This window comes from Schistocerca nitens, chromosome 6 (assembly GCF_023898315.1).
Source record: "Schistocerca nitens isolate TAMUIC-IGC-003100 chromosome 6, iqSchNite1.1, whole genome shotgun sequence".
Classification (NCBI taxonomy): domain Eukaryota; kingdom Metazoa; phylum Arthropoda; class Insecta; order Orthoptera; family Acrididae; genus Schistocerca; species Schistocerca nitens.
The window spans coordinates 71824580-71845495 of record NC_064619.1 but is presented as its reverse complement, the minus strand read 5'-3'; positions in this window follow the sequence as shown (position 1 = coordinate 71845495).

Genomic DNA, 20916 nt, shown 5'->3' with positions numbered 1-20916 from the left:
CCACTTCAAGTCTGCATCTGTCATCAAAAACAATCAATTGACTCTCTGAAATATACTGTTTGGTCAGAGAGTGTCAGCAGCCAGACTAGGGAATTAGCGTCCTATATGTAGGCTGCTGTTAACACTCAACACCAACCGCTGTATTCGGAGCGTTGACTTGACTAGGAAGTGAGGACTATAGATGAGTGGCATCACATTGTGTTCACCATTGAGTCACAGTTCCTCACTGCTCTAGATGCCCATTCTCAGCTAGTATGTCGACGACCTGAGGAGAGGTCCCATTCTTCTAATAGTTTGGAGAGGCATGACAGTGTTACCCCTGGCCTCATCGTCTGTGGAGCCGTCATGTATTATTTTACTTCACGGGAGGTAGTGATCGAGGGAACTCTGGTGGTACGACAGTCTGTCAAAGGCATCCTTATGTTTTACTTCTCATGTGTCAGCGTCATTCAACAGTACAATACTGATTCACACATGGCATGTTTCTATATGAACCGTCTGTGGGACATTAAGAACCTCTTGTAGTAGTAAAGTAATGTCTCATTCATGCCACAAAAAATAAATAAATAAATAAATAAAAAAAATTGAGTGTCATGTAATATTGTGTCTAATGTAATATGTTGTATAGACACCTTTTGTTAACCTGACACGTTCCACATCATTACAAAGTGTCGTATTCATGATCTATGGAACAAGTACTAATCTAATCTAACCTTGAACATTAGCAATGTCACATGCTGTCATTGTCCTTGAAAGCATGATGTCAGGAGCTATATCCTGCCTTATCTATAATCTCATCATCATGAGATGGCAAGACATGCCGCTTATCAATGGCACCAGAAACGTGACATCAAAAGCGCTATAGTCAGTAATGTGTTGTGTTGAAAATACCGATGAAACTGGTAGTCAGTGTGTATCCACCATTTTCGGTCCAAACTGCTAGTATTATTTATCAAAGAAAAAATACATATGCGCCACCTGTATTGCGTAGAATGGCGCCAAATAAAAAAAGCCTTTACCAATACACACAGACACACACACACAGTGTGTAATGTTCTACATCTGTATTTCGCTCTTTGTCTCTCTACTTGTTTATATACTTCACTAAAAATATTTCTGTCAATTACTGTACTGTCTCATCATAAAATTTCACCTCTCTCTGTTTTATGCTCCACTAAAATGTTTATGTCAAATACTTTACTGCCTCATCAATGTAAATTTCGCCCTTCCTCTCTCTCTTTCTCTCTGATGCTCACTCAGATGAGCCATCAGCAATATATTGTAGATGGGGAATGGGTAAAGCAAACAAAAATGCTCTATTTTTTTTACGTTTTAACACAATTAATCAGCTACAAATTCCATTAAATGCTTTTACATTTTCAAACACACACTGCAATCACAGTTAACTTCAAATTACAGCACAAATCATTTGACATCTTATCTTCTCACACAGTAGAAACATGGCTTTAAAACATGTTCTTATTCATCTTTATAAGAATATTTTTAGAATTTCATCTATTGTGGACAGTTGGTTGTTACAACTCGAGTAAATATATGAAAAATCTCCATCAATTAACCAATTTTGAACAGTTATATCTGCCTTAAGGGGAGAAAGAAGGTAAACCGGCTCAAAAAATAAATTTCAAGATTTTTGCGTAATTGAAATGCCTGCTATTTCCTGACTTGTTGTTTCATAAAAATACGACAATTTTTTCGTGAGTTATGATGGTTTTCCCGACACTCTGTGTGATATGGCATTGAAATTCCATTCCTTCTTTTTTGCACCATGCAGAGATAATACGCAAGTCTCTTTTATTCCTTGTACGTTATTTCCTGCTTTATTGTTTAATCCTATCAAGGTTTCCTGCCCTGTGTCTTCTATCGATACTCATCATTCCGATCGTGTTTGTTATTGTTTTCGAGCGCTATTGGATGTACTTAGTGAATTACGTTGCGAGTGAAGTAAGTGTTGATTTATATTTCCTCTGGTTTCGCACGTTTTCATAAAAACACCGCGAATAAAGAAATGTTGCGAATTTAGGAAACCTGAGAAAAGCTGCATGGGCTCTCTCTTTCCTTAAGATTTCAATAAACGAAAATCCTCAGCACTGACTTTGCCCGACACTTGGTGCAAGTGCAGGAGAAGTGCACATAAACATTATTTACCTACAGCAATAATGAATGAAATTAAACCTACATTTCGAGATCTTTGTAAAGATACTTTGTTGAAGAAATGTCTTAATGGGAAAACGCAAAATTTAAGTGATTGTGCGAATTCTTTCTTTTGGACACGGTTACCGAAAACTGCATTTGTTCCGCTTACAGCCCTGAAATCTGGAGTTCATGGTGCTGCTTATGCTTCAATGATGGTGTAACAAGAAAAACTGGATGTTTTGGAAGTGCAGGGATAAAATATAGTGCAAATACTGCAAAATCCTTGGTGAAAATAGATAAACAGAAAATCTGCAAAGCAGAAATTATTAATTTAAAATGCAGAAAAGAAACTGGACAGAAAAAAGAGGACTCAAGAAAAGAAAAAAAAAGATCAGTATGATTTAGATGATGCTCAGGATGTTGCACGAAAATATTAGTGGTAAGTAATTCTCACCAATAACAATACTAAAATTGCAATACTAAAGATTAAATAGATTTTTCTCAAAACTACATTTTTCGACTTTCAAGTACCTTGATTTTTTTAATTAATTGCGTTAGAAATATGTAATTTGGCCAGTTTGTACTCAGGATGGTAATAAGTTATTGCAAGTAAATTGAGAACCACCAACCAAACAGAACCTGTTTTATAATAATTAATGTATTAAAAAGAGTGAAATTTTATTAGTAAAAGAATAAAAAAGTTTTATTCAAATACATAAGAGGTATTTTCTTCATTTTACTTGTAAATGCAGGTATATATGTTGCATAGATTCAGTAAAGGTTTCACTGTTTTAACACTTATAGCTCTTTGAAAAGCGTACCCATTCAAAGCGTGAACTAGCACTGGGAGAATAGAGACAAAATTACCTTCCATCTCCCCTTAATAAAGCCGACGTAACATTTGATTGCATTTTAAGGGCAAACGGTATAGAATATTAGAGATATATCTATAATGTAACTATCATCCAGTTCGTTACACTGAATTGTAAACAGATCACATTTGATAAAGTCATTCATATTTTCCATTTACTTCAAGAGCAATGAAATGTTCAGAAATTGTAACGCAATCCTTCTTGAGTGATTGTATTATTTTCACACCCTCTTCTGAGAAAGTTCAGAAGTGTACATCATAACCAAAACCAATTTCTTTGCATGTGATTTCTGAACAGTGCTGTGAATTAACCACAAAACCACAACAAACTCTGAGAGAGAAAATATTTATTTCCCCTACAGTTCCATCATGTGACAGCTTATTAACAGGATATGACAATTTATATCCTTTCAATATGCGATAATACATACATACACAGTTACTACGACGCTTATATCAAAAAAGTAGAAGAAATTACCTGAGTTTTTATGACCATTTTCGAAATCAATTTCGGACATGTTATTCACTCCACAGAGATAAATCATGCACGCAATGGCAATGGTGTGATAGTCAAGTTCGCCATCAATGACAGAGAATCTTGATGGTAGATATGTCTTACAGTCCCTCAAATAAACCAGCACTACCACTCCAAATTTCATGTTAGTGCACCTTATGCTCAATATTTGCTGCTTTCCTCCCTCCTCCAATGCCGTCAATCTTTCAGTGAGCTTCTGCAATCACCTAGATGGTTCGAATTCTGAACACAGAAACAGAAGAATCCCTGCTTTCCTGAATTAAGCAAAATATATATTTTATTTGCAGTGCTAAGTTAGGTTTTGTAGGTCTCTCTCTCTCTCTCCCCCCCCCCCTCTCTCTCTCCCTCCCTCCCTCCCTCTGTGTGTGTGTGTGTGTGTGTTTGTGTGTGTGTGTGTGTGTGTATGTATGAGTGCGTGTGTACAAGAAGAAAGTAATGAACAATCATTAAGACGTCTATGCCAAAGTGTCAATAACATTTTACTCATAACAGGTACTTTGCTTTTATGACCTCTCGTCCTGCTGAACGAGCAAGTTGAGAAAATTCGCTCGTGAAGTCAGAACCTGTTCCAGTAAGTAGAAGCTCTTAGCCGGGCAACCTGATAGTTGTTGAGATCTGATTTCAAGGAATCGTGCTTTCTGGGCCATATTAGATGCAGACCTGTCTACGTCGGCTATCCTCATTTTATCGCAATGTTGCAGCCCGGTGATCATATTTTCACCAGGATTAATTCCCAGCTTTTTCAGTACCGAACACTTTTCAATATTACCACAACTGAATGTAATAACAGCATAATGAACTGCTAGTTTCATTGTATACATGCCTACAAATACAGTTTTAGGAAGGCGGTTCCAAATTATGCTGTTGAAACTTTCATTTGGGTTCTGTGCCTGCCCATGCAGACATTTCCTTAAAAGGTCAGGATGAGCCAAGTCTCTGAAAATAGATTTAATTGCTATAATAACAGCAGCAGGAAGAGAATGCTGGTGAGAATAAGATTCTCCAGTTGCCTGGGCCATATTATATTTGCACCACGAAAATTCTCCTGATGGAAACAATCCATGACATGGCTTATCATCAGTAGAGGACTTATGGAAGAATATTGCCCAAAAATCTATCTTCATTGTCTCCAGATTTTCTTTATTTCTCCTAATTGCCTGCCCATAGTATACCTGCAAGTTTTCTGTAATAACTAGTAGCAATCACACTTGAACAAAAATAACCGCATATTTGAAGGCGTGTTGCTTACAAACAGCAGAAACAAAAGAATACCGACCGTAGCATTCCAAGGATAGCCAACACACTCGGGAGTAAAGAAAAATCCGTAACCTGCAATGTAGGGGATATGAAGATCTATAATATATACAGAAAAGTGGGTGACAGAAAAGTGGGTGACAGAAAAGTGGGAGTGGCACATAAACACACGTGGTACGAAAATGCTCGAAAAAATTATTTTTTTCATCAAAATCCTTTTCAGAGTACTTAAAGAAAACCTTCGTCTATCGAAATATGATAAAAACCGAAAATCGATTTTTTCGACCTGAACCACGGTGTGGTTCCCTTAGCACAGTCTCAAGTGCAAATGTCGCCTCTTCATCTTTAAGCTGCATAAAGAAACGAAAATGTTTACACTGACAGCGTTTGTAGCGGTAACTATAATTTAGCGGTGGAAATTAACTGCAGCTACGTGATACATGAGTGCATTGTGGTAAGCCGAGCTGCCGCTCCACGGGTGTCGAAACAAGAGGCAGCTGTGAGCGCGCGCTGCCGCAGAAGATGAGATACTATACGCGCTTCCACTGTCTCGGCAGACAACTTGTTACATGTACATTCTGTTAAGAGCAACATTATGAGGTGGTGAACTTGCAGCATTGGCACTATGGTTCTACCTCTACGTTCAGTTCTCTCTGAAATCAAATCTGTGACCAAGACGCAATGTACGCTGTTCAGTATGTGAAACCTTAGGCAATAATTACTCGAACTCTTTCCAAATCTTTCGAATCTCCTACGAAACTCACCTTTTCTGCGTCTCTTTCAACTGATTGAATGTTCTCATACGCGACTTTCCACTCTAAAGTTGAGTATTTCAGTTTGTTTTCGACAGCTATAATAGACTTCGAGCAATAACTTCTGTGTAAAGAAGAACATTTTCAATAACATTATTTTAGTGCCATCTGAACCGTTGGCTAGCCCTTTCAAAGCAAATAATTTTACCAATGTATAACTCTTGCTTGCTGAAGCTCCCCTTCAATAGCCATTATTTAATTATCATATGAATTATTGCCCGCCACTTTCAAAGCTGCTAGGAAAATCAATTATTCTACCAATGTATTAAGATTACTCCAGATGGCGTTTCGTTGGAGACAATGTATACGATATCATCTCTGCCACTTTTATCTGCAGCCGACTGAGTGATATCGGTACATTTGCAACCTCTGTTCGAATTAACTGATCTACAGGAGAGATAGTTCTGTTTATGTGCAGTGGTAGCCTCGAGAATTTTGCCGTAATTCTGAAGAGGGTTTAATTTTAAAGGAGGTTTAATTTTAAACAATGAACTATCTAATCCTCTCATTCCCGGTTATATTATATTTTGAATGATCAGGTTATCTCCATCAACAGTTACATGTGAATTACAAATGTTTCACACTCCTGATAGTAGCTCAAATCTGATACCATGTACAGAATCATGCGTTCTGTCTGTTGGGTTTCTAAAATGTGACGTTGCCAGTCTACTTCCTGTCTCTGCTATAACTTTAGTTCATGGCTATTTTTGACCACAATGTTTTTCATCAGTTTCAACTTCTTATTCTTTTCTCCTGCGTCGTTCCCACCATCTGCTTCAATAAATACATTGGTTTCTTTGGTTTCATCTTCTTCATCTTCGTTAGTCTTCTCCTTCTTTCGGAATAACTTAAAAGTATCTCTTCATTCGGCATTTTCGTTTCTTGCCGTTATATTTTCCTGTTATTATATCATGACAGCTATGCTTGCATTACTTTACATGTGTCCATTTTGATCTGTTTTGATTAATCTGTATAAACACTACGAGCCACCTCTTTGCGTGATAACTATAACGATTTCACATCTTTGATGGTCAATTTGCTTTCCGATCAATGGGAAGCTTTTTCAGGTTGGAAGCCACGAGGCTCATGTGGTTTGAAAGGCTATTAGCCACTTTGTTCTATTCTGGGTGTTGTTGGATGCTAGTTCGTAGAGACGTGTTTTGAGAGAACACTGATTTTGTCTGTTGGTGAACTACACTGTTATGAACAACCTATAATGAACAAGGAATTGGGTGAGACCATTTCAGTTACTTCCGTGGCTGAGTTTAGTTAAAGTGTTTAGTTTATTTGGCACTGCTTGGTCGCGATTACTCTGTCAGTAGGAATGGATCAGTGCGCTTCCATATAGAAAAATGGAAACTTGTAGGTTGTACATATTTGATTGAACGGAAGCTGATTATAGTGCACTACTTTATCCTTTCACTTTGTCATGTTGGAAAATCAAAGCTGTTACCCTCTCCCGAATTACGAAACAGTTTTCGCTTTGTTCAAAATCGTGAACTGGTAACTTCTGTTCCGCGATAGTCGTGATTTTGCATCTTGCACCTGCTGCATTGAGTACCCATGCGGGCTCGTATTTCATTTGTCTTTAGCTACAATATATACGGTTATCAGTCTATTGCTTTCGGAATTTTCAATCTTGCTTATCACAAGCAATGCCATCAAAAATCAAAATCGAAGGCGACAGTTCTTCATCGCTTGATATTACATATTCCTTAACAGAAAATGTGAAATATCCAATATGATTCAAGTTTTCGAGCAGTTAAAGACTTATACTCATATTAATGAAGCAATAAGATATTTATATACAGTATTAGATTTGAGATCATTTTCATGAAAGAGAAGTTTAATGATCACATTCAGTTTTATAGAGTTGGATGAACAGACCGCTATATTGGCGATTTTGTTGTTGTAACACACAGTGATAGAACTGACGAGGATTTGAAATGCATACATATTGATTCACATCTTCAACCACACTAAGAATTCTACTGCCTTGCAGCAACTAACATGTAAGAGCATTGTCTGTATTGTAGTACATCACTTGCTGGGTGTAATTTGATCAACGGACAAGGAGAAAATGAAGAATAAAACGAATAATCATAATAATAATAAGATGTAAGGTGGAACTCTCTTAATCGTTTTGTGAACGAGTTATCTTTAGAGCTTCATTTACCTCGCCAGGGACGAGGTTGATGGGACAGTTCAACAGAGGTGTTGTTGGAGTTTAAATATCACGCAAGAAACATGACATCACTTATACAATCCACCATGACTGTTTGTAAGACATAAAGCAGACCCGATTTTGGCTGAAAAAGCATGGAGGAGAGTAGAAGCAAAAGATGCTAAGCTCAATGTAAAATTACACACTTCAGCAGTGACTGGTCCATTGAAAGGTAAAGTTAAAATGGGTATAAATATGAAAAGGATGGAGGAGAATAAGAAGAAGAAAAATACAAACAATGAACTGAATAAAATAGTGAAATGAGTTCAGACTTCTCTAAAGTGTACGAATTCAAGTGGTAATAGCAGCTGTGAAAATTGCTTGTAAAACTGCTTCACAAGTTGCTCCAACAGTAAAATTACCCGACAAAAATCGTATAACACCCATCCTCAGAACAAGTGGAGTATTTACTTGGTACATTATCAGCTGTTGAGTTAGAGGTAGTGTGTAACACTACCGGCCCTTACCAAATTGGCAATTGCCGATAATGATAACCTTCTGTGAAGGGTTTAGCCTGAATGTGGCTGTATCTGATGACAAGGAATCGGACTATAATTTCGTAATCGTAAAGTAAGTGAAACAGTAACAATAGGTAAGGAAACGGGTTTTAAACTTACGTTCTACTAGTAAACTGTAATTATATATGCATGAGGTCGCCAGCCTAATTAGGAAAAGCGGTATCAAGTTTTATGGCAAATAAACTTCATCTAAGAAAACTAACCTCACTTGACACCCTAATTATGCTCTTCTAACACAGTTACTCTCAATGTCATACAGCATCTTGCTCTAGCATACAACTCAGCAGTTAACCCTTATGTAGAACATAGAATGGCCAATAAATGCAGGAGTACACACTGTCTCACAATAAAACTTGCTACTGGCAAAAACTACTATGCAGTATAACGAACAAATGCAGAAGGGCATATGAACCTACTACCAACAAAGTCTGACTGGCAATAGCACGATTTACTATTATTTTAATTAACTATCACAAAAATCATGATTTGAATCAGTACTGATTACTATGGGCTTCAGAAATTTGCATATTAAGATACTCTATACAAATGGGCAATACGCTTATTACTTAAAGGAAAAGTTTTCGTGCAGAATAAATGATTATATTGATTGCTATACTTGCTCAGAAAAACACTTTACTTTCATTTATCAAACAAGTTAAGTAGCTTATGGGATCCCTTAAACTGCTATGATTGGAAGAACCATAAACAGTTTTAAATGGTAAAAAAAAAATTAAGAAATTAGCAAATATCTTTAGTAAAAACTTTAAGTATAACGAATAACGAAACATTTATTTCAACAGTTAACACGGAGACTGAACAACTAGTCTCTCATTGGACTCAAAAGTCAAACAGGCTTTGTAAATGAGTGTACTACTTGAAAAACTACTTTAAAACAACATACGCAAAGAAACAAACAATTACAAGTTTACTAACCTATTCAAAGTGAAATAATGTTGCTGTCCTATTATAATTTTCACTTTCAGACAAATATAAGTTCTTTATACTTTTGTCTCCGATTATCTTAGTGTCAGCTTCTTATTTAATGAAAAGCTTTATTTATAAACACACTTTAGGAAACTTTCAAATGAAAAAGATGTACAGAAAACCAATGAAACTGCGCACTACATAAAGTTAATAAGAACTGTAAAATGTTTTACTGCCAAAATTGTCAGTTTAGCGAAAAGAGGAGTTTCGGAATTAATTCATTTGGAAAGGACAATATTAAGGAATTGACTGCTGATAATCACGTATATGAACACTAAATTAGAAGTTCCACAGAAAGTTATTATTCAATAAATAATACCTGGTTCATTGGATGTACATATTTAGATAACATTTCTGCTGAAGGTGGTGGCATTTGTGACAAATTACAGTTGCTGTGAAATTGGCAACCTCCGTTCTTGATGTTAGCCACGCCCTGATATAACCCTTCTCCACGTCTTAAATTTAACCAATCAGGGCCAATAATGATACCATGGTCGATAGGCCACTTTACATTCTAAACGAGGCTGATTTATATGCTCGCAAGCTCTTCTCGCCTCAATTTATGCATCCAAATTAACCACAAAGGCTGCCGCTGACCACTCAGTATCACAGTCAGAACTCGACTATGCCACTCATCACAAAGGAATCAAGCGCCTTGCACGTCAAGTCCACCTTTTCCAGTACCGCCAAACTACTTCCCTAGCGACGGGGGTTTACTGCAGATTTTAGACTTAGATTCCCTACTTATGGGCAGTAAAATATACAGAGTTTTTACAAATTATTACGTTCACAGAGTATTACGTATAAAACCCGAAGTGCAGTTACAATATAATTTCTTAAAACTTCAAAAGTAATTAACATAATTATTACATACTTACACAACCTTACATCTTGACTCCGCAGATACACTAGTGTACAATGCCAGCAGAGAACTCACGCGCAATATACATAAACCCATCGATTATTCGTATTACAAGTGCAGTAACGAATGCTAAGGCTATTAGTGACCTTGTTGCTGCTCGTAAACAGCTATCTTAGATAACAAGACACAATCATAAAACGGAAGCAGTAGCACTTCATGAAAGAAACAGGCCATATTTAGAACACAGGAGAAATGGGTTTAGTCTGCACTTGAGGAAAAAAAGGTCTCCTTAAACAGTCTTCCAGTAAGATTGCTTACTAACAATGACTTAAAATTATAAGGAAAAAGAAACCTGAAAATACTTAATTTTCGGTGTCTTTATGAGATATAATGTTGTATATTACTTCAACAGCTTCAGCAATTTACCACCTACTCCGAAAATAGGCACATTTCAAGAATTATTCGTTAACGTATAACTACTCTGAAGAGCCAAAGAAACTGGTGAACATGCCTAATATCTTGTAGGGTCTCCGCGAGCACGCAGAAGTGCCGTAACACGACGTGGCATAGACCTGATTAATGTCTAAAGTAGTGCTGGAGGGAACTGACACCCTGAATCTTGCAGGGCTGTCCATTAATCCGTAAGAGTACGAAGGGCTGGATATCTCTTCTGAAAAGGACATATGCTCAACAATCTTCATGTCTGGGGAGTTTGGTGGCCAGTGAAAATCTTAAAACTCAGAAGGGTATTCCTAGAGCCACTCTGTAGCAATTCTGGACGTGTGGGGTGTCGCATTGGCCTCCTAGAATTGCCCAAATCCGTCGGAATGCACAATGGACATGAATGGATGCAGGTGATCAGACAGGATGCTTACGTACGTGTCACCTGTCAGAGTCATATCTAGATGTATCAAGGGTCCCATATCTCTCCAACTGCACACGCAACTCACCATTACAGAGCCTCCACCAGCTTGAACAGTCCCTTGCCGACATTCAGGGCCCATGAATTCATGAGGTTGTCTCCATACCCGTACACGTCCGTCCTCTCGATACAATCTGAAACGAGACTCGTCCGTCCAGGCAACATGTTTCCAGCCATCAACAGTCCAAAGTCGGTGTCGACGGGCCATTCGAGGAGTAAAGCTTCGTTTCGTGCAGTCATCAAGTGTACACGAGTAGGCCTTCGGCCCGAAACCCCATATCGATGATGTTTCGTTGAATGGTTTGCACGCTGACAGTTGTTGAAGTCCAGAATTCAAAGCTGCATCAATTTGCGGAAGGGTTCCACTTCTGTCACATTGAACGATTCTCTTCAGTTGTCGTTGGTCCTTTCCTTGCATGATGTTTTTCTGCCTGCAGCCATGTCGGACATTTGATGTTTTCCCGGATTCCTGTTACTCACGGTACACTCTTGAAATGGTTGTATGGGAAAATCCCCCCCCCCCCCCCCCCCCCTTCATCGCTACCTCGGAGAAGCTGTGTCCCACCGCTCGTGCGCCGGCTACACTACTGGCCATTAAAATTGCTACACCAAGTAGAAATGCAGATGATAAACGGGAATTCGTTGGACAAATATATTATACTATAACTGACATGTGATTACATTTTTACGCAATTTGGGTGCATAGATCCTGAGAAATCAGTACCCAGAACAACCACCTCAGGCCGTAATAACGGCCTTGATACGCCTGGGCATTGAGTCAAACAGAGCTTGGATGGCGTGTACAGGTACAGCTGCCCATGCAGCTTCAACACGATACCACATTTCATCAAGACTAGTGACTGGCGTATTGTGACGAGCCAGTTACTCGGCCACCATTGACCAGACGTTTTCAATTGGTGAGAGATCTGGAGAATGTGCTGGCCAGGACAGCAGTCGAACATTTTCTGTACCCAGAAAGGCCCGTACAGGACCTGCAACATGCGGTCGTGCATCATCCTGCTGAAATATAGGGTTTCGCAGGGATCGAATGAAGGGTAGAGCCACGGGTCATCTGAAATGTAACGTCCACTGTTCAAAGTGTCGTCAATGCGAACAAGAGATGACCGAGACGTGTAACCAATGGCACCCCATACCATCACGCTGGGTGATACGCCAGTATGGCGATGACGAATACACGCTTCCAATGTGCCTTCTCCGCGAGTCGCCAAACACGGATGCGACCATCATGATGCTGTAAACAGAACCTGGGGTCATCCGAAAAAATGACGTTTTGCCATTCGTGCACCCAGGTTCGTCGTTGAGTACACCATCGCAGGCGCTCCTGCCTGTGATGCAGCCTCAAGGGTAACCGCAGCCATGGTCTCCGAGCTGATAGTCCATGCTGCTGCAAACGTCGTCGAACTGTTCGTGCAGATGGTTGTTGTCTTGCAAGCGTCCCCATCTGTTGACTCAGGGATCGAGACGTGGCTGCACGATCCGTTACAGCCATGCGGATAAGATGCCTGTCATCTCGACTGCTAGTGATACAAGGCCGTTGGGATCCAGCACGGCGTTGCGTATTACCCTCCTGAACCCACCGATTCCAGATTCTGCTAACAGTCATTGGATCTCGACCAACGCGAGCAGCAATGTCGCGATGCCATAAACCGCAATCGCGATAGGCTACAATCCGACCTTTATCAAGTCGGAAACGTAATGGTACGCATTCCTCCTCCTTACACGAGGCAACCCAACAACGTTTCACCAGGCAACGCCGGTCAACTGCTGTATGTGTATGAGAAATCGGTTGGAAACTTTCCTCATGTCAGCATGTTTTTGGTGTCGCCAAGGGCGCCAACCTTGTGTGAATGCTCTGAAAAGCTAATCATTTGCATATCACAGCATCTTATTCCTGTCGGTTAAATTTCGCGTATGTAGCACGTCATTTTCGTTGTATAGCAATTTTAATGGTCAGTAGAGTATAACACCACGTTCAAAGTTACTTAAATATTGATAACTTGCTACTCTATCAACAGTAACCGATCTAACAACTGCGGCAGTCACTTGTCGTCTTATACAGGCGTTGCCGACCGCAGCGCCGTATTATGGCTGTTTAAATATCTCTGTATCTGAATACGCATGCCTATACCAGTTTCTTTGGCGCTTCAGTGTACAATATGTCTCAGTCACATAAAGTCAGGGATGTGGCCAGTTGCTGAACTCTAGATAAATTAGGAAGTCTTTTAGCACATACTGACAGTACCGCAATGAAGGCCCTCGCACATGGTGCAACGTTTACCCGATCAGGAAAAAACTCCATTGTAACTAACATCATTAACCCCACTATAAATTTGACTCATCAGGCATACTACATTGCCTTACTCAGCTTCTTTATCTACAATACATACCGAATATTACATCGAGAAGTAATGACTTCTAGTTTTATAATCAGACAGGTGCAACTTACGAACTCCCTGACATTATTTGTGCCTTATTAACGAAGGTAGACATACATCAAGAATTAGTACGAAGGTGATGCACATAAAACAAGAAAAATCAATTACAGTAAAACTCTCAAACGATACGAGATGTGAAGAAATGAATGCGTGGATTTTGAACTGAATAATGATATAAAGGTAGTTTCAGGTTTTCAGAGAAATGTAATTCAAAATGAAATCTTAAAGACTACAGGACAACCAGCAAATGGTCATATGCATTGGCTGTAACATTTTGAAGTTTCATTCCACAATGTTGTTTCTACACAAGCGATACATCAGTTCTGGACTGCAGCACCACGTGGATATACATTGTGGAATCACCAAATCCGCCGTTTTACATGCCATTTGCGGTAAGCTGTGTTTGAGAATTAAGCAGCTGGATTAGAATCAATACAGAAATTTTGTGTGGATTTCGATGAGAAAAAATAAGCGTTCGATTACACTGAAACAAACGTATTGGGCATTGTATACAGGCAGCACGCTATGTAGAGAGAGAGAGAGAGAGAGAGAGGGTGGGAGCGAGAACGAATACAGAGAAGAAGAAGAAGAGAGTGAAAAATGCGCTGATTCCTCGCAATCGACAAATACTGTCATCACTAGGGTATAAGGTGCGATAAATACTAACATAACTGTTTCTGAATTCTCTTTCGACATAGTGTTGAGTGAAGAGGAAGAAGAAGAAGAAAAAGGAGAAAATGATGATGAGTTACATAATGAATGTGAGAGGAAAACGTCTATTTGACGACGCTATTACTCGCTTCGAATATCACAATTACAAAACATTTCATCAACCAGTTTTCGCTCACAGCGTTTTGAGAATTCGATACAAAATAGACACACCTACCTACTGTCATGTACTGTCATGCGAGAGTCGTCTGTATATTTAAGGATCACTTTCCTCTGACTCAGGAGTGCAGAAAGCTTCTCACATCTACTTAAAGAAAAATTGTGCAATTCACTTCTTTTCGGAAATTCAGTAACGCTTTTAAACAACAAATTAAGGGCCATGCACGTACTCTGAGAATTTCAATGCTAATGAAAGGATATGCATTTTCTTTTACGCCAAACATTGAAGAATGCTAGCAACAACGTTGTTGTTGATAATGGGCGCTTCAGCTTCGGCATTCTGCTCTGGTTGGTAGCTGGGTTTGCAGAGGATTATCGGAAGATTGTTTTAAACGCTCATCTTAAACTTGTTATGATTCTCAACAAACATGACACTAAATGTATTATCTCAGATAAAGCAAACACAATGTCGAATATCGTGCTGGAAAAATAATCTAGAAGTAAATGGCAAAAATACGGGTGTCCCAGGAAGGCCAATAACATTAAGCCACATCTTAAAAAAATGGTAAATTAAACTGAACGTGCTGGACCATAAGCGTGGCAATTTAAATTCAGTATAGCTTACGGAATTGAAAAATATGTAATATTACCTTCTCACTATTCCCAAACAATATGATAACATTATATCTGATTATTCATGATTTTGTTATAGAAATGACGCCTTCAGCCAATTAGATAACTGTTATATTGGAGATTTAATGCTATAAGAAACGTTGTACGTCTGAAAGTAACGTTTAAGTCTCGCAGTTTCTGGAAAGCAGACGCTCACTTCTAAATTAAGAAGCATAACCGTAAGAAACGTCACAATCAGGTAATCGGAAGTGCGACCATCTTGGATCTTTAGAGTTATAACAAGCTTTGATAGCCACAACTTATCAGCAATCTCAGGTAGTGGAAAACCTCGTCTCCATTCTCAGTCGTGTGCACACTTCATGATGCAGACATTTTAATCAAGGTAAGGGAAACTTCTCTCACGCTTAATAAGAGAGTTTGAGTTTTGGTAGCATTTACCAGCAACGCATACACCGTTCTCTTTGATTTCCAAGGATTCCACACAGCAATCGGGTTTTTCCCAAGAAAGTTGCATTTCGGATTTTGGTTAGTGCTCGTATTAGTGTAACTGCATCTGGCGATTTCATCCTACATTGCTCACTGTCCTGCTATGAGCTGGATATAACTTCAAAAAAATGCTTACTGGAAAATCACCACCATCACAGTATTAGGTCAGCTGTTGTGTCATTGGAGACGGCAATGAATGATTTAAGCTCACCTGAAACGCTGCGGGCGTGTGTCTGTCTTCGTAAGGGTTTGAATAAAGAGAATTGATGAAGGTTTTTTTTTTCAGAATATGACGTGCATAATACAGAGTATAGGGCTGCCACTCAGTTCCTCCACTCCGATTGAAAATGTGTTTTGACAAATATGAAGTGGCGACTGATAATGTAAATGTTAGGTCGTTGGATCAGTGGTGGCGCGATTGTCACTTGTGAAATGTCCAGTTTGGTACCAATGGTTGAAATGGACCTTGTTACTGAGTAACGAAACAAGTATGATGTTTTAGACGGCAGTCACCGAAGTGGACATTGTTGTTGAGCAATAAACGAAATATAACGTTTTTTTATAAATATTATTTTATCTAGAGTCTATTTTGTTCGAATTTTTTCTCTCTCCCTCTGTAACACATTATATAAAGAAATAATTTATTGTTCATACTTCACTGCGAAAGGTCTTGCTCTTCTTGCTTCATTGTAATCGCTAAGCAAGTTTAAATAGCCGAAGAACTGAAATGTTGTAGACAGAAAGTTTAGCGATGAGAGTGGTTCACACGAAGGGAATTGATTACCTTCATCTAGCTGATTTCATTGACCAGACTGCATAATCCCAATAAAATTTAGGCTATAAATAGCTATTAAGAGCAACGCAACTGATGTGTACTTCAGATACGCAAGGGTGATTTATCTGAAGATTGAAACAGGTACTGAGGTTGCAGACGCACCTAAAAAAGAATATACAGAGAAAGTAATGGGATTCTGAATCATTTACGAATATTCTTAGGTAAGAAATTTTACAAAACTCGTTTGAAGAAGCTAATGATCCAGTCATAGAGCGCTTCAGTAGAACTCTTACAGGTAAGACGGTAAAACATCTCACTGCTCAGCCTTCTTCCAAATGCACTGATATCGTGAAAGGTGTAGTAAGTCAGTATAATCACACAAGACGTAGAACTATTAATATGAGATCTGTTGATGCAAAGATAATAGCCTTTCGTCTTCTGTGTTTATCAAGATTACAGATCTGTGGAAAGCTAATTTCAAAAATCAGTGATATTATTACTTATTAGAATTAGAACGTAAAATAACTTTCAAGAAAGGCTTGATAGGCCTACCAATATATATATATATATATATATATATATATATATATATATATATATATCTTTTCTGTACTTCTGTGTTGTAGAAACCTCCTGCCACAGCGTGCAACTTGTAACCTTCCAGTATATATAGGTTACAAGTTGCACGCTGTGGCAGGAGGTTTCTACAACACAGAAGTACAGAAAAGCAGATACCTTACCCCATATCTGGATGAAAAAATCATGCATAGAAAAGGAAACAAAACTTTGACTTGGTTTTGATAAAAGACAGAATTCCGGAGTTACTCTGTGAGAGAGAGCATGATGTGTGTCATCATGTGTGATTTTATACACACAGATATATTTCTTTCTTGGTGCCTTTGTCCCACTTCAGCGCAGTGTCAGCCTGGTTACTATTGAGTTGGCAGTGTTAGTCACAGGGGTTGGCCGGATGCCCTTGCTGCTGGCACTCCGAACCTCCCAGGATGGAATTAGTGTACCCCAGCTGTCTGTGTCTAGTGTAAGGCATGTAATAGAGTGAACGTTTTCAAATGCCTGCGAGTTGTGTAACTGAGGCGGAACTTGGGGACCAGCCCAGTATTCACCTAGTGGGATGTGGGAAACCGCCCAAAAACCACATCGAGGCTCGCTGGCATAGTGGCCTTCGTCGTTAATCCGCCGGACAGATTCGATCCGGGGCTAGAATGCCTATGCGAGTCCAGGAAGCAGTGCATTAGCGCTCTCAGATGCCTTGGAGGGTGTCTCACTCACACACACACCACTTAATGACGCCATTTTTAGCAGTTGCACATATACATATTTACAAATAATTGTACTGGTTCAGACTGAATGTCTGTCAGATGCATATCGATTGCCTGTTTCATCGGTAGTTTGCATTTCACAGCAATGTGACATCATTGAGAAGATGGTGTTACTATTAAAGTCAAGATTATGATGTCATTGATAAGTGGCACGTGGCATTGCACAAATAAAGGAGGGCGTGGCTTGTGAGATCATGTGTTCAACATCAGTGACCATATGTGACTTGATGAGGGGTCAAGATCGTTCAAAATGACCCTGAAGCAACTTTCTTATGCTACAACCTGTGGGCGGAAGGATTCTCAGATCTGTCCCTGATAGAACACTTGTGGAAGTACCTCAGATAAACTTCATCCCAGGGTAAGTATCCAGGATGTCAAGCACCATTAACCACACTTGTGAGCCAATTTGTCTCAGAAGAGGATATAACGGTTTTATGACAAACTTTCTGCAGAATCGGTGCATGCAACCAGACCACAGCAGGTAGAACGTCGTACTGCCAGATTATGTTTAAATTTTACTATGTTATGAAATCTCTGAAATGATGTCACGAAGCCTCTCAGCCAGAGAAGTATCATTTCTTTATTTTCTTTTTATTTCTTTATTTTTCGTGGGCCTGCAGAGTTTTATATGCCTTGCAAGGACATTAAATATTGAAAATCCAATTACACTGCTATAATGTTTTTGTTGATCTGCTCTGATTGCTATGAGCTCATTTCGAGCCCCATGGTGGTTTTCAAGCTGTACCCTTAGCACATCATTATTGTTGGTGCTGTAGAAATGTTAATATAGGTACAGATGTCAAAAGAAGCTTCGAAACACAAAATAATAATAATAATGATAATAAAAAATAAAAGACCATCTCAAAAAAATAGCGTGCAGTTCCTTCATAAATTGAAGGTTAATGCATCTCAATCTATATTAACATTTCATCAGCTCCAACAATAACGATGTGCTGAGAGCGATACCTTTTTTACTTGGCAGGCAATGTATTTCAAGTGAATCACCTGTGGAGTGTTGTTTGTGTTACAAACACTGTTGAGGGAAATGACAGGATCTGAGTTGTTCATTTGCAAGCATGGCAGCCACGTCAAGAATTCCAGGCAGCACTATACAGAACAGCTCCCCTCGCCCCCCACCGTTGCCTCTTGGCCCTGGCGCCTCGTCCCTCGCACCTTGCCCCTCACTCCTCACCCCACACACTCACCCCTCACCCCACACCCCTCGCCCCGCGCCGCGCTTAATGAAGGCCCAACACCCGCCAGGACGTGGCCAGGACGTCTGTTGTTCTTTCCTGTTAGTCCGGCCGCGCCGCACCGCCTCTTAGGTGCTTGCTCGAGGGCCGGCCTGTCCACACCAACACACTTGCACCCTGGCCAGCTGTCCTTCTGGCGCCTCGTTTGCCATCCAGGACACCGTGGGACGAGCTCTGTTATGATGGTAAACGAGAAAGCAATCGTAAGTCTCTGTTTGGCCCCAAGAGTCTGAAAAGCACTGAAAGCACTGAAAAAATGGCGTGAAATATCTAACACAAGTCTTGAATCGGCAGACCTACGTATCAGTGTACTAAGATACTCATGAAACTTACTTTTAGGCTCTAACCAACAATGTACACAACTTAAAGACGAAAGTATGTCTCACTTGATGTGTTGCTGCCACGTAACAAAGCTCGATGAAACTTGGACCACATACAGAAATAACTGCTATACCCTAGTTCAGATGGTAAAAAAAAGAAGTATGCAATGAGACTAAAAAAATTACACTTTTGTTCAGAGACAATAGCTGAAACGTCCCCTCAGAAAAATTTATGAATTACTGTGCTGATAAACCTCTTACATTATTTGATCTTCAAACAGCTGAGCAGAACTGAACGTACTCAGACTTTTCTCTCTTTACTTATTCTGATCAACACTAAACTGACACACAATATTTTTAGCGCAACGCAATCTGACTTTCAGTAATCTCTACAAAAGAATGGCCCTGACTAACAATAACCTACACCTTTCGTGAATCACTTACCTCACAAAAATCTTCGTTACTCGAACTACTGCAATACAGCGAGCGCCAATACTGCCAGCTAAATAAAAGATTCTAACTACTGAAGGCACTAACTACTGATAGGCATAGTTAGCAAATGAAAGATTTCGATAGAAGCAAACAATGTATTTACCTTAATAGTGTTCAAAATTCATAATATATATATATATATCAGTTCATGACATCCAGTCTTACAAATTTACTGTCTCTGATGGACACACGTCCAGATCATCCGCTCTCAAAACTCCGCCATCTCTCTCCCCACATTCACCACTGCCAGCGGCTCACCTCCAACTGCGCAACGCTACGCGCTGTTAACAGCCAACTGCCCAACATTACAATAGCAAATTCCAACAATGCAAACCAGCCACAGACTTCACACATCACAGCCAGTGATTTTCATACAGAGCGCTACGTGGCGTTTGCAACATAAAAACCTAAACAGCCTACTTACATAGCTACAACAAAGTCACCGCGATTTTTTATGGCCTCCTTGACATGGTAAAAGATGGAACATGGCTCTTAAAAAGATATGTGATCACCAAGGATCGCAGTGCCCTGCAATGTTCTGCCATGCTGTCCAGAAGACTTGTATGGAGTTTCGTTGGTAGGGCGTTCCATTCCTCGATGAGCGCAACTGACGGCTGCTGGGTGGTCGTCGGTGAATGTGGGCGTGGTGCAGTACATCTCCCCAGGGTATCCCATAAGTAGTTGATGGGATATAGGTTGACAGAACAAGCAGGGCACTTAATTTGCCGAATATTGTCTCGTTCCAAGAGCTCCTCGACTTTTTCGGTGCAGTCGTTGCAATATCATCCATAAAAGAGAAGTCAGGGCTGAATGCACCCCTGGAAAGATACACATGGCGACGGACTACAGTGTCAGAATTATGTTAACAGGTGAGTGTACCCTGCTCGAAGATTTGTAGGTCAGTATACTCTTGCAATATTATGCCGTCCCACACGATAACATCTCTCTCACCAAACCGATTGTTTTCGACAGTGTTCCTGGGTACATTACTTGTTCTCAAATCTCGCTACACGTGCAGAATCAGTACTCAGACTGAATCTGTTCTCATCAAAGAACAGAATGTGACAGCACTCTTCATTGTTCCGGTCCCTGCACTCTTGGCACCATTGCTGCCGATGTGCGCTTGTCAGTGGAACACAGTGTACTGGTCGTCAGGCGAGACCTCCCCCACACAAACACCGTTCCACTCTGAAGCGA